We start from the raw sequence: 12,566 nt of genomic DNA, 5'->3' as shown, positions 1-12,566 counted from the left end.
AGTTCCGTTCACAATACCCAGTACGTCTACAGTGAGCATACCTATGACAACTGAAGGTAAAAATTATTTATTTTATATTTAACTAAGTTTACAATATATTACATGGCTTCTATGAATGAGTTTAATTCAAATTATTTGACTTATTTACTTTTAGGAGATGAATAAATTGGAAAATATGAAGAAAATAATTTGTTTCTAATTAGTTTATAATTTCAAATGTACTTTTTAAGTAATTAAAAATTTAACATATAAATATAAAAGTTTTATATTCTCATTTATATGAAAAGCAAATTAGTTACTTTGTGAATCTCAGCTAATAGTCTTTTAAATTTGTAATGAATAATAAAGCATTTATTTAAAATAACTTTATTTAATACCATTGTTTGTTAGATAATGTAAACAATACTTTGATTTTATTTGCTGTAATAATGTGCTTAAATTTATTTTTGACTTTAGGTTAGGTTACTCCATTAAAAACAGTATTTCTATAGTTTACAAATGTTTTTAGACAGAAAGTAGAACATTGTTTATTTTCTATGTTTAATAGTATACTTTTATAAATGATTTTGATTTCTATTATTAAATCTGTTAGATACTTAGAAGATATTTTTGTTCAGTAGAGACTGTATTAAATGCAAAACTATGTAAACAATATAATCTTATGTCACTTAAATTTTATGCAGATAGAAATAAAATACAGGGTTATAAAGTTTTCAAATAAATTATAAAAACAATTTAATACAATGCTATAGTTTGTCATATTCTATGAAACATTATTGTATTTCTATTGCCAATAAACATTTTCCTTTGTTGGATTTATAGCACCTTCAAGCACACCCATTATATCTACAATTAGTGTACCTATGACTACAAAAGAAGGTATAATATTGTTCACTTTCTATCTTACTAAGTTAAGAATACATTAAATACAACTTCTGTAAATATAATTTCTACCCTGCCATAGCTGATAGAATGAGAGCAACCGAACTCTGGGAATTAAATAAAATGTTCTATTTGAAATTCAGTATATATACCCAAGTTTTATAAAACACACTTGAAGAAGATTGGGGTTACATTGGCTAAAACATAAGAATAATACCCAAAATGAGGACAGTGGTTTGAATAATCCAAATAATGCAAATTATTAATACTTTTCTTAAAAATTCTGAAACAGAAGATAAGATATTCTTTAGTTTCTTCATTAAATCGAGTACTTCTATTAATGATAATAATTTGTATGTATAGAATTTGTTCAATTCTTTAAGACATAGTCATTGACTAAAGATATTGTAATTATAATTCATTTATAATTTTATATAAGTATTAAGAAAATAAGAGAGCTACAAAAGTTCAGAAAAAATTATTAAAATAATTTTGGATAATATATTATGTTCAATTTGATTAAAATTATTGAATTAAGATTCTTTATCAAAATGTGATAATTTTTTTTGCCTTCATAGGTCTTCCAACGACAATGTCAACAGAAGGTAAAACATTGCTAATTTTCTATTTTACAAAGTAAATAAGTAAGCAAATAGCTTCACTGCCTTGTGGATGAATTGGGAAAGGCAAAGTTTAAGGGATTAAAACTTGACAAAAATCTGGTTGCAATGTTTCCCCATCGGCAGATGGTGAAGGATTATAACACCTGGCAACTCTTGCTGCTTTGCTGGCTCCAACAGTATTGGCTTGCCTTTCTGTTGGACTTTGTCTGCAATGCTGAGAGTGTACTCTAGTAACTGAGCAAACAATATCTTTTAACATGGCAATGCCGAATATAAACAACTAGTACTACATAATCATAGAATTGAATACTTTTATTAATGATTCTAATTGCACTATATTAAACTTGTTCAATTCTTGAAGTCATATTCTTTGACTAAAGGCAATGTAATTATGTTACCTACTATTTTATGTAGACACTAACTAAATAATAGAACTACAAATTTAAAAAAAAAATATTTTAAATAATATTATATTTAATTAATATTCTTCACCCAAACAATAATTTTTGTTGGCTTTATACATCCTCTAATGACACCCGTTATGTTAACAGAACATAAAATATTGTTATTTTTCAATTTCCCTTTATTAGGAATCAGTTAAATGGGTATTTCTATTGAGGAGGTTTTGGGCATAATAATGAAAATAGTGACAATAACTCCAAGGCAATACAGCATGTAAATAATATTTATTCCCCATGAACCTAGCTAGAAGATGTGAAAAAGAGTCTGAATTTGTTGTGCAATGTTTTTTATATCACAGATGGTAACACTTTCTAGCATTACTAGGGGTAAGATTATTTGAGTTTGAAACACCCCCTGATTATTATCTGTAAGGAATTGTCTCTCATCTCTTGTTTCTACTTAGAAATGTTTATTGTCTACACAAATTAAAAAAACATTTTTTCTTGTGGATATGTGAGAAAAATGGAACACATTATGGAATTAACTAAAATGCTGCAAGTTACTTTACAACAGCTATTCCAACAACAACTTGTGCAACAAGAAAAGTTTGAAAAGTTTTTGTGAACAACAAGCAAAAGACAATAAATCATTTTGAGAAGACATATTATCTAGAACCTCCAAATTACCAGGTGCGAGGATTTTTTCAGCTGAAGAAATTTCAAATTCTGTCCCAGAATATAAATATGAATTTAATAGTAGTTCAGCTCTTTCAGCTTATTTTCTTTCATACGTTTGAAACAATATTCACAAAAAGATGTAAATAATTGTTTAATGGGGAAAAATAACTCCTATTGTTACAAAAGTTAGGAACAAAACAAAAAATGAAAGATATGTCATTTAGCTAAACAATAGCAATTCTGTTGAAAATTTTCAATAAAAGAGATAGTCTGTTTTATACTTGATATAAGTGTTTAAATATCGTAAAACAAGACAATGATTTTTGTCGTGTATGCTAGTATAGTTAATGCACAGTGTGAGTCATTTAAATTAAAGGAATTATCCAACAACATGTTCAAATGTCTCATTTTTTTACAAAATTTAATGACACCAAAGAACAAAGAAATTAGATCAAGAATTATCAGTATTATGGAGCAGGACCTAAATTTTACACTCCAAAAAAGTAAGAGGAATGCTAGCAGCTAATGAATATAAAAAGGATGATAATCAGATTGAAGACAAGAGGATCTTATGAATACAAACATTACAGACATTAAACGTGGTTACAAAATAAAGAAAAAAATTATATATGGTGCAAAAACATATATGGATTGCGTCTTTAAAGATAAGATATGCTTTAATAGTGATTGTATAAACCATAAAAGTTTCCAAAGTCTGGCAAAACAGAGACAAGTAAAAACTAAGTTGCAATTAAAGGTGAGCATAGTTTTTTATTTTTTTAAAAATCTAAAACCAAAACTGAGGAGAGTCAAAGAAAATACCTTAATATAAAAATCAATGGGCAGACCTTAAAATTATTACTCAATTCAGGAAGTGATATCTCTGTAATAAAGAAACAAACTTGAAAAAAATAGGCTTTCTGATGTTGATGAACACAGAAAAAACTTCCAGGAGAATATCAGGTAAGAAATTAAAGTTTAAAGGAGAATTAAAATGTTAGACTTCATTCATAGAAAAATTCTAAAGTGTATGGCTCCCTGGTTCAGAAAATCTTTTTGGTTTAGACTGGATTGTATTTAACTTCTGGGAATTATTGATAAATTCTTTCTGTAACAAAGTTAATGCCATAGAAAAGAGTAAATGAAGAAAGATTTATTAAGGATTTAAAAATTGAATTCCATCACATGTTTATGAGAAGGATTTGCCTGTGGAGTTAACTTCAAATTAAAAAAAAAATGCTAAACAAATTTTTAAAGCAAAAAGAAAACATGCTATTTTTTTGACACTGGATGCAATAAATAAGAAATTAGAGAAGTTGGAAAAAATGGCATAATTAAAAAAGTTAATTACTCGTATTAGCAATCTCTAACCATTATAACAAAGAAAAGCCAAAAAATCAGAATATATGCTTATTTTTTTATGAGATTACATGACTGTTTAAAAGACCACACATATCTTCTATCATTTCTAGAGGATATAGTCACTAAATTTAATAGATGTGGAGAGTTTTTTTCAAATTTGGATTTGCTTGAAGCTTACCTTTAGGTTAAAATCAGTGAAGAATATTTAAAGTATCTGACAATAAACACACAGAATGGGATTTTTAAACTGAATCATCTTCCTTTTGGATTTAAGGTAGCTCCAAGTCTATTCCAGCAAATAATAGACACCATGTTGACTGCTACTGAAATATGTAATTGCATATTTAGATGATATTTTGATTAAAAGCAAAAATGAGATTCAATACAAATGCATATATATATATATATATATATATATATATGTTTTTTTTTACAAAAGAGTTACCACTAATGAAGGCCCAGAGGCCACTTGAGAATAAGGGTTAATAAGTGTACAGTAGTCAATGAGACAATATCATAGTAATCTAAAGTGAAAATTTGGTAAATGGGATTACTTAAGAGGATGACTCATCAATAACTTGTTCACATTGGACTTAAAAATGACCATATTGTAGTCAGCTGGAAAGTTCTTAAAAAGATAAAATATCTAGGGCAGATCATTTACAATAAAGAAAGAAAACCAAACTCAGTAAAAGCTGAGACTGTTAAGAACATATCCACATCTAATAATGTCGCTAAACTCCATGATTTCTTGTGATTAGTAAGTTACTATCGCATTTATATCCAAAAAATGTGATATGAAAGCTTCATTAAATAATTTAATGAAAAAGGGTGCAAAGTTGATTTGGTCAGAAGAATGTAAACATACTTAAAAAAAAAAATGCAAAGCTCTTAGTAAACTTATCATTAGTACTGGGTGCTGTATTGCTTCATAAATTTGAGGACAGATCTATAAAACCTATAGCACATGCCTTGAGAATGTTACTCCCTGCGGAATGAAATTAGTCAAATCGAAAATGAGAGTTTAGCAATAATATATGCTGTCAAAAAATTTCACAGATTTTTATACAGAAGAAAATTTATTTTTCAAACATACTACAACCCACTGATTACAATATTTAGTTTGAGAAAAGGTATGTCAACTCACATGGCAAATCAACTACAGCATTGGGGTGTAATTCTATTAAATCGTAACTTTAAAATAGCACCTTCAAGAAGTTAGGTTAGGGCAATGGGTTAACAATATTGATACCTAAATATCCAGAAATATATTGGAACATACCAAGTAGAACAGAAGTTTTTGTTATCTCTCCCTTACTACTAAATATAATAACGTAATATTAGTTAGGTAGCCTTCACAAAACATCCAAACATATTAAAATAAAAGTATGATATGAACTTTTAATAATAATGACACTTCACATCAAATATACTACTATAATTTTAATAAGAAGACCTTTGCAGCACCGTCAAGAGTCTAGTTAAAATCAAACTATCAAGAGAAATAATGTTGATAATAATTATTAATCCCGGAAAACATTGAGTAGAACTAATATTCCAATTATTTAATAATTACAAAATATAAGGAAAATACATAATTTTGATAAAGACAATAGCTAGAAGAGGGTTATTAGTTAACAAAAGAAATACATTTTTATCATGAAAAATGCTGAGTAGAACACATGAAGCCAATAATTCCTAATCCCCCATCCTCACTTTGCCCTTGATATCAAAATATTAAGAAGATATACTACTAATCAGTTGTATTATCATTATGGTTCCCAAACAATGTTAAAGACCTTTACTTGTATACAACATTATTAAAAAGGCTGTAATATTCTTTATCCTGGCCAACTCCATGTTTAAACTCACCTCTGTCTATTATATTAGGCACTTTTTCCATAAGGTATACCACTTTGCAATAGTAATATTATATTATCTTAGAATAGTATTACATGGAACTTGATTTCTAATATGATATAAATCATATTAAAAACATTAAACATGTTACCTGTTGAAATGAATAAGTTCATTGTCAAATTTGTGTTTATGTGTCATTTTTGCGCATATTTTTTTCTTAGTGTAATTGGATTTTACTCAATATTTAGGCTTGTTTGATGAATAATTAAATAATTTCTATTCTTGTCAAAAAGCTGATTATTTTTGTTGGATTTATAGGTCCATTTAAAACACCCAGTATGTCTACAGTGAGCGTACCTATTACAACCAAAGGTAAAATATTATTTATTTTATATTTCAAGTTGAGAATACATTAAATGATTTCTATGAACTGGATTCAATTCACTTTTGGAAGATAAGAAAATTTTAGGAAAATATGAAGAAAATAATTTGTTTCTAATATCAGATGCATTTCTTCAGTCATTAAAAGTTTTACATATTCATATGAAAGTTTTATATTCTCATTTATATGAAAAGCAAATTAGATATTTTGCGGATCACTGCTAATAATCTATTTACAAATCATTGAAGACTAGCAGGCAGTGTCTGGCCTTGTCCAGTTGTAAAATACTTTAATATATTTTAATTCATGCAAATTTCATTTTTATTATTAGAGAGCCCATTCTCTATCCAATATTATATTGTACCTAATATAAAGTACTGATTTCAAAAAATTAAAAATAAATAACTTTGGTACCATGAGCTAGGATCAAAATCAAAACATTTAGTGCTCCAGCCACGTTCCCTACCATTTGGTCTATCAACAGATAATAAAGATTTAAAATTAAAACCACTTCAAACTATTAATGATTTGTGCATGCACAAAAGTAATAGAAATATGTTGGCAAGTTGAAACAAACATTTTGTATTTCGACATATTTCTATATGCAGCATTCATGCATCAAAACAAAATTTTTACTCGTTATAACTATCCTTGGTGTATGATTGTTATTTTGTGTTAATTTCTGTGTTATGTGATCAGTAGTTTAAGAGTTTATTGATTAAATATTTTCACACAGACAAATGCACATATACATACATCAACTAATTTATTTGTATGGATAACTTTATTTAATGCCATTGTTTGTTAGAAAATATAAACATTTCTTTGACTTTTCCTCTCAGAAGAAATGTGATAGAATTTAATTTTTACTTTGAAAGTTAATCCATTAACAGCCAGTATTTCCATTGTTATATTACTTCTGCTTTTAGACAAACAGTAGCATATTGTATATTTTCTATGTTTTAGAGTATACTTTTATGAATGATTTTAATTTCTATTATTTAATCTGTTAGATACTTAGAAGACATTTTAGTTCAGTAGAGACTGTATTAAATGCAAAACTATACATCATTAAAACAAATTATAAATAATATCATGGTTTGTCATAATCTATTGAAAATTATTGTATTTCTATTGTCAATAAACATCTTTGTTTGGTGTATAGCTCCTTTAACAACAACCGGTATATTTACAATTAGTGCACCTATGACTATAACAGAAAGTCTAATATTGTTCACTTTCTATCTTAAAAAGTTACAAATATATTAAATACAACTTCTATAAATGATTGGAATAATTAAATTTGTTCAATATATATTGTAGAATAATACGTAGGTGAGGAATTTTCAGGCAAACATTAAAAAAACATTTTGTCTTTATTTTTTACTAGCCTGGGTGCCCGGCATTGCCCGGGTGTTTGGAAGTGTGTGCTGAGCAAAAAGAAAAAAAAGTGGTAGTAGGTAGGCAGGCTCGAACCCGTTTGTGAATTGTGGCTTAACTTTTGTGATCTACATAAAGCATTTGGTAATCCCAAGTAGTCACTCATCTGATAATGACCGGGCTCATGTTGCTTAACTTTGGTGATCTACATGAAGCATTTGGTAATCTCAAGTAGTCACCCATCTGATAATGACTAAGCTCCATGTTGCTTAACTTTAATTATCTACATAAAGCATTTGGGACTCACAAGTAGTAACCCATATAATAATGACTATGCTCAATGTTGCTTAACTTTGGTGATCTTCATAAATCATTTTGTATTCCCAAATAGTCAGCCATCTGATAAATAAAGGCCATGGTCATTGTTGCTTAACTTCGGAGATCTACATAAAGCATTTGGTATTCCCATGTAGTCGTCCATCTGATAATGACCAAGACAATGTTGCTTAACTTTGTGATCTACATAAAGCATTTTGTATTCCTAAGTAGTCATCCATCTGATAATGACCAGGCTCTATGTTGCTTAACTTTGGTGATCTACATAGAGCATTTGGTAATCACAAGTAGTCACCCATCTGATAATGACTAAGCTCTGTATTGCTTAACATGATCTACCTGAAGCATTTAGTATCCCCAAGTAGTCACCTATATGATAATGACTATGCTCAATGTTGCTTAACTTTGATCTACATAAAGCACTTGGAATTCTGAAGTAGTCACACGTATGGTAATAACCATGTCAATGTTGCTCAACTTTGGTGATCTACATAAATCATTCGGTATTGCCAAGAAGTCAGCCATCTCATAATGACAAGGTCTTTTTCATAATTCTTGGGTATGTTACTTATTTTGACAATCATTTTTCATAATTTTAACTTGCAGTTTTTCCTCCCCTTTACAGAAATAATAAACTTGATATATTGTCTTGGCTAGTTATTTCATTACAAAAACACCAATCAATTTACTCACATTTCATCATTTTCGTAATTCTTGGATATGTTACTAATTTCGACAATTATTTTTGATAGTTTTAACCTACATTATCGCCCCCCCTCTTTTTAAAATATTAACTTTGATATATTATCTGCTCTGATTATTTCATTACAAACACACCAATCCGATAACTCACATTTTTCATGATTTAACCCAGAGTATCGCTCATCTTTCACTAAAATAATAACTTTGATACATTGCCTGGGATGTTTATGTCATTACAAAAACACCAATCAAATAACTATCGTTTCATCATTTTTCATAATTCTGGGATATGTTGCTAATTTTTAAAATATTTTTGTGATTTTCACTCAGATTATCGCCCCCGCTCTTACTAAAATAATAACTATGATACATTAAATGGGATGTTTATTTCATTACAAACACACCAATCAAATAACTCACATTTTCATCATTTACACAATTCTTTGATATGTTACTAATTTCGACAATTATTTTTCATGATTTAACCCACATTATCGTCCCTCCTCTTACTAAAATAATAACTTTGATACATTGTCTAGGCTGTTTATTTCATTACAAATACACCAATCAAGTAACTTACATGTCATCCTTTTTCATAATTCTTGTATATGTTACTAATTTCGACAATCATTTTGTATGATTTAACTCAAATTATCGCCCCCTCTTACTAAAATAATAACTTTGATAAATTGTGTGGGCTGTTTATTTCATTACAAAAACACCAATCAAATAACTCACATTTCATCATTTTTCATAATTCTTGGATATCTTACTAATTTCGACATCCATTTTTCATGATTTAACCCACAGTATTGCCACCTTTTTACTAAAATAATAACTTTGATACATTGTCTGGGATGTTTATTCCATTACAAACATACCAATAAAATCACTCACATTTCATAGTAATGTTAACTTGGAACGGTTTCTGCCATTTCTGGGACTGACTTCATATCCCCAGCCCACTGTTAAAAATATACATGGAATATAGTAAGGTTAACTCTAACCGGTTTCTGCCATTTCTGGGGCTGTCTTCATATCCACCACCGCACTCTTTAAAATATACATGAAATATCATGTTTACTTGTAAACGGTTTCTGTGATTTCCGGAACTTATTTCATATCCCTCACCCCACTCTTAAAAATATACATGAAATATAGTAATGTTAACTCGTAAACGTTTTTTGCCATTTCCGGGACTGACTTTATATCCCCCCCACCCCACTGTTAAAAATATACATGAAATAAATATAAATGTTTTCGAAATTAATACATAAAACCATGAACACAGTTAAGGATAAGGCAACCATTACTTCAATATGAATTCCTGAGAGTAGTACCGTCTCTGCATTCTAGTGACTTTCATCTCCTCTACCTTAACTCAGGATTACTTAATATATTTATGTGATTTATGGAATGTTACAACTAAGCCGCGAGTGTGCACTTGATCCATTTACTTCATTTTTGGAATCAGCAGTTCAGCCATGTGATTTTAGGAATATGACATCTTATGTCAATATTTTGTCTCGAAATTAGTATGTCACTCTGGATTATAATATCATGACACCTTTCGTAAGCGGTTGATGTAAGTATTAAAAGTTGCCATGAGAGAGAGCTGACGTCACATCTAGTGACATGACTAAGCATTTTTTCAAATATGTATAAACAAGAAAAAGACCCTTAAACTTAACACACAAGATGGTCAAGTGGGTGATCGCTCTTGGACTTTTGCAAAATGAAGCTTTTACACTAATCCCACACAATGCCGAGAACGACTTTGCTTTCTTTTGGTTTCACTTTTTTTATACTGAAAAGCCAAAGAAACACATGTCGAGTGAAAAAAATCACGAAAGTTCTGTATAAAAATCGCCAAAATTAAAGATACACTCCAGCTCGTTTCATAAATTTTAGATATTATAATCTATGGAGCATATAAAACGTTTTAAGAATGAGTGATCCCACCAAGTGCACCCCACACAAAAGCCTTTGCCGGACACACACACACACACACACACACACACACACACACACACACACACACACACACACACACACACACATTTTCATTTTATATACATAGATTAAGACATTTTTCGTTCAAAAAATTGTTAGATATATTCATGAAGATTTTATATTGTTGTTTCTATCAAAAGTAGATTAGTTATATTATGCACCTTAATATTATGTGTTGATTCTATTATGGTCTGGTAATTGCATTTGTTTTCTTACATTCGTAATGAGGCTAACGTTTGTTATTGTCCATGTATGTTATTGTTATCGTTTTAAATTCATTTATTATCATATATTTATCTATTTGTTTTCAAACTGTTTATTCTAACATTTCTTAAGCTTCAATGTACAAAATGTATACTAATCTAGTTAATCTACTAGATTCTTGCAAACTTAAGACCGCAATCTGTTACAGTCTTTAAAAAAGGTAATTAATGTTGAAAACTTTAATGAATGAAATGTTGCTATATTACAGAGTAAACCTTCTGTCTGTTTTTACACAATAGAAATCTTGAGTTCAGTTATTGATTTACTACCAAAATAAAAACTGAGAATAATCCCCAATGTGTTACGCATCATATTTAAAAGATTTAACATGTTACTTGTTAAAATGAATATTATGTTCAATGTGAAATTTATAATTCTACTAGCGGGGGTACCCATCGTTGCCCGGGTGTTTCCAGGTGTGTGTGCTCTTAAATAAAAAAGAAACCGGCGGGTAAAAAGTTTTGGTAAGTTGGTAGGATCGAACCCGAAGCCCTGAGGTGAAGTTTGAAAATAAAATGTGAAAAAAACATGAACCGTTCGGCCAGCCAGAATGAGTTACTGAAAGATGTTTGAATTTATTTAAGTAAGAATAAAATTGACAGGTGCCCGCACGGAAGTTGTAGAGTTAAGATTTTGTGTGAGCGTTACGACGACGACGTAAGCAATAGCTATTCAGCAGTTGTTTTTAATGAGGTCAATTACCAGGTTTGTTTGTTATAAGCGAAGTAAAAAAAGAAAACATAAAAACGAACATTAAAACTTAAGCGGGGGGGGGTTGTAATCAAAACATTGAAAAAAAAAACACAAAAAAAACTAACATAAGGCAAACGAACGATGTTAAATGTAAAAATCTGAAAAACAAAAACAAAAAAGAAAACAGAAAAACGAACGTTAAAAAAAAACATGTGAAAAATGGCTTAAATAAGCCTGTTTCGATATTAAAATTTTAAAAATCGGTGGGTAACCGGGTGTGTTTGGGTGTGTGGTCGGGTGTGGATAAGCGAAGTATAAAAAGAAACAGAAAAACGAACGTTACATGAAAAATGGCTTAAGTAACACTGGTTCAATATTTAACTTTAAAAAATCAAAAAAGAAAAGACATCTCACACCACGATTCGAACCCAAAACGTTTAGATAATGACCAAGCGCACTAACTAACCGATCTAACACGACGTACATGAAATTTAATCAGTTCTTCAACTATTTAAAGTAAATCAGGTCATGACATCATCTGACGTATGCGTAGAACCGGTCGTCGTCACAAGAGGACCCTTTTTGTAGCCCCCTCCCCCTGTCAAAAATTGTCGATTTTGTGGTGAAAAAATTAACGTTTTTGGCCAATTTTTCGATATTTTCCGAGCGAAGGATGGGGCTTCAATATGATACCAAGTTTGTGAATTTTTGTTCTGTGTGTCGAAAGTTTTTAGCGGACACACAAACACACATACATACATACAAACATACATACATACATACATACACACATTTTCGCTTTTATATATATAGATGTCATTTTTCGACATATTTTTTTTATTTTTTAGTTTAATCTGATTTTACTCAATATTTAGTCTAATTTTTTCTAAAAATTATTAAATAATTTATATTCTTGTCAAAAATCTGATTATTCTTGTTGGATTTATAGTTCCGTTCACAATACCCGGTACATCTACAGTGAGCATACCT

At 29.4% G+C, this 12,566-nt stretch overlaps 1 long non-coding RNA gene across 1 annotated transcript; it reads left to right on the top strand.

The window, feature by feature from the left end:
* On the top strand, positions 1 to 6,178 carry LOC145291618 (uncharacterized). Its single transcript, XR_013869468.1, has 4 exons — positions 1 to 56; positions 823 to 879; positions 1,461 to 1,487; positions 6,125 to 6,178. It is a non-coding gene; the product is annotated as an uncharacterized LOC145291618 (long non-coding RNA).
* Positions 6,179 to 12,566: the final 6,388 nt, after the last annotated feature.

The sequence above is a fragment of the Euprymna scolopes genome, chromosome 12, assembly GCF_053919585.1.
Source record: "Euprymna scolopes isolate OS-2025 chromosome 12, ASM5391958v1, whole genome shotgun sequence".
NCBI lineage: Eukaryota > Metazoa > Mollusca > Cephalopoda > Sepiida > Sepiolidae > Euprymna > Euprymna scolopes.
This window is presented reverse-complemented; position numbering and strand designations above follow the sequence as displayed.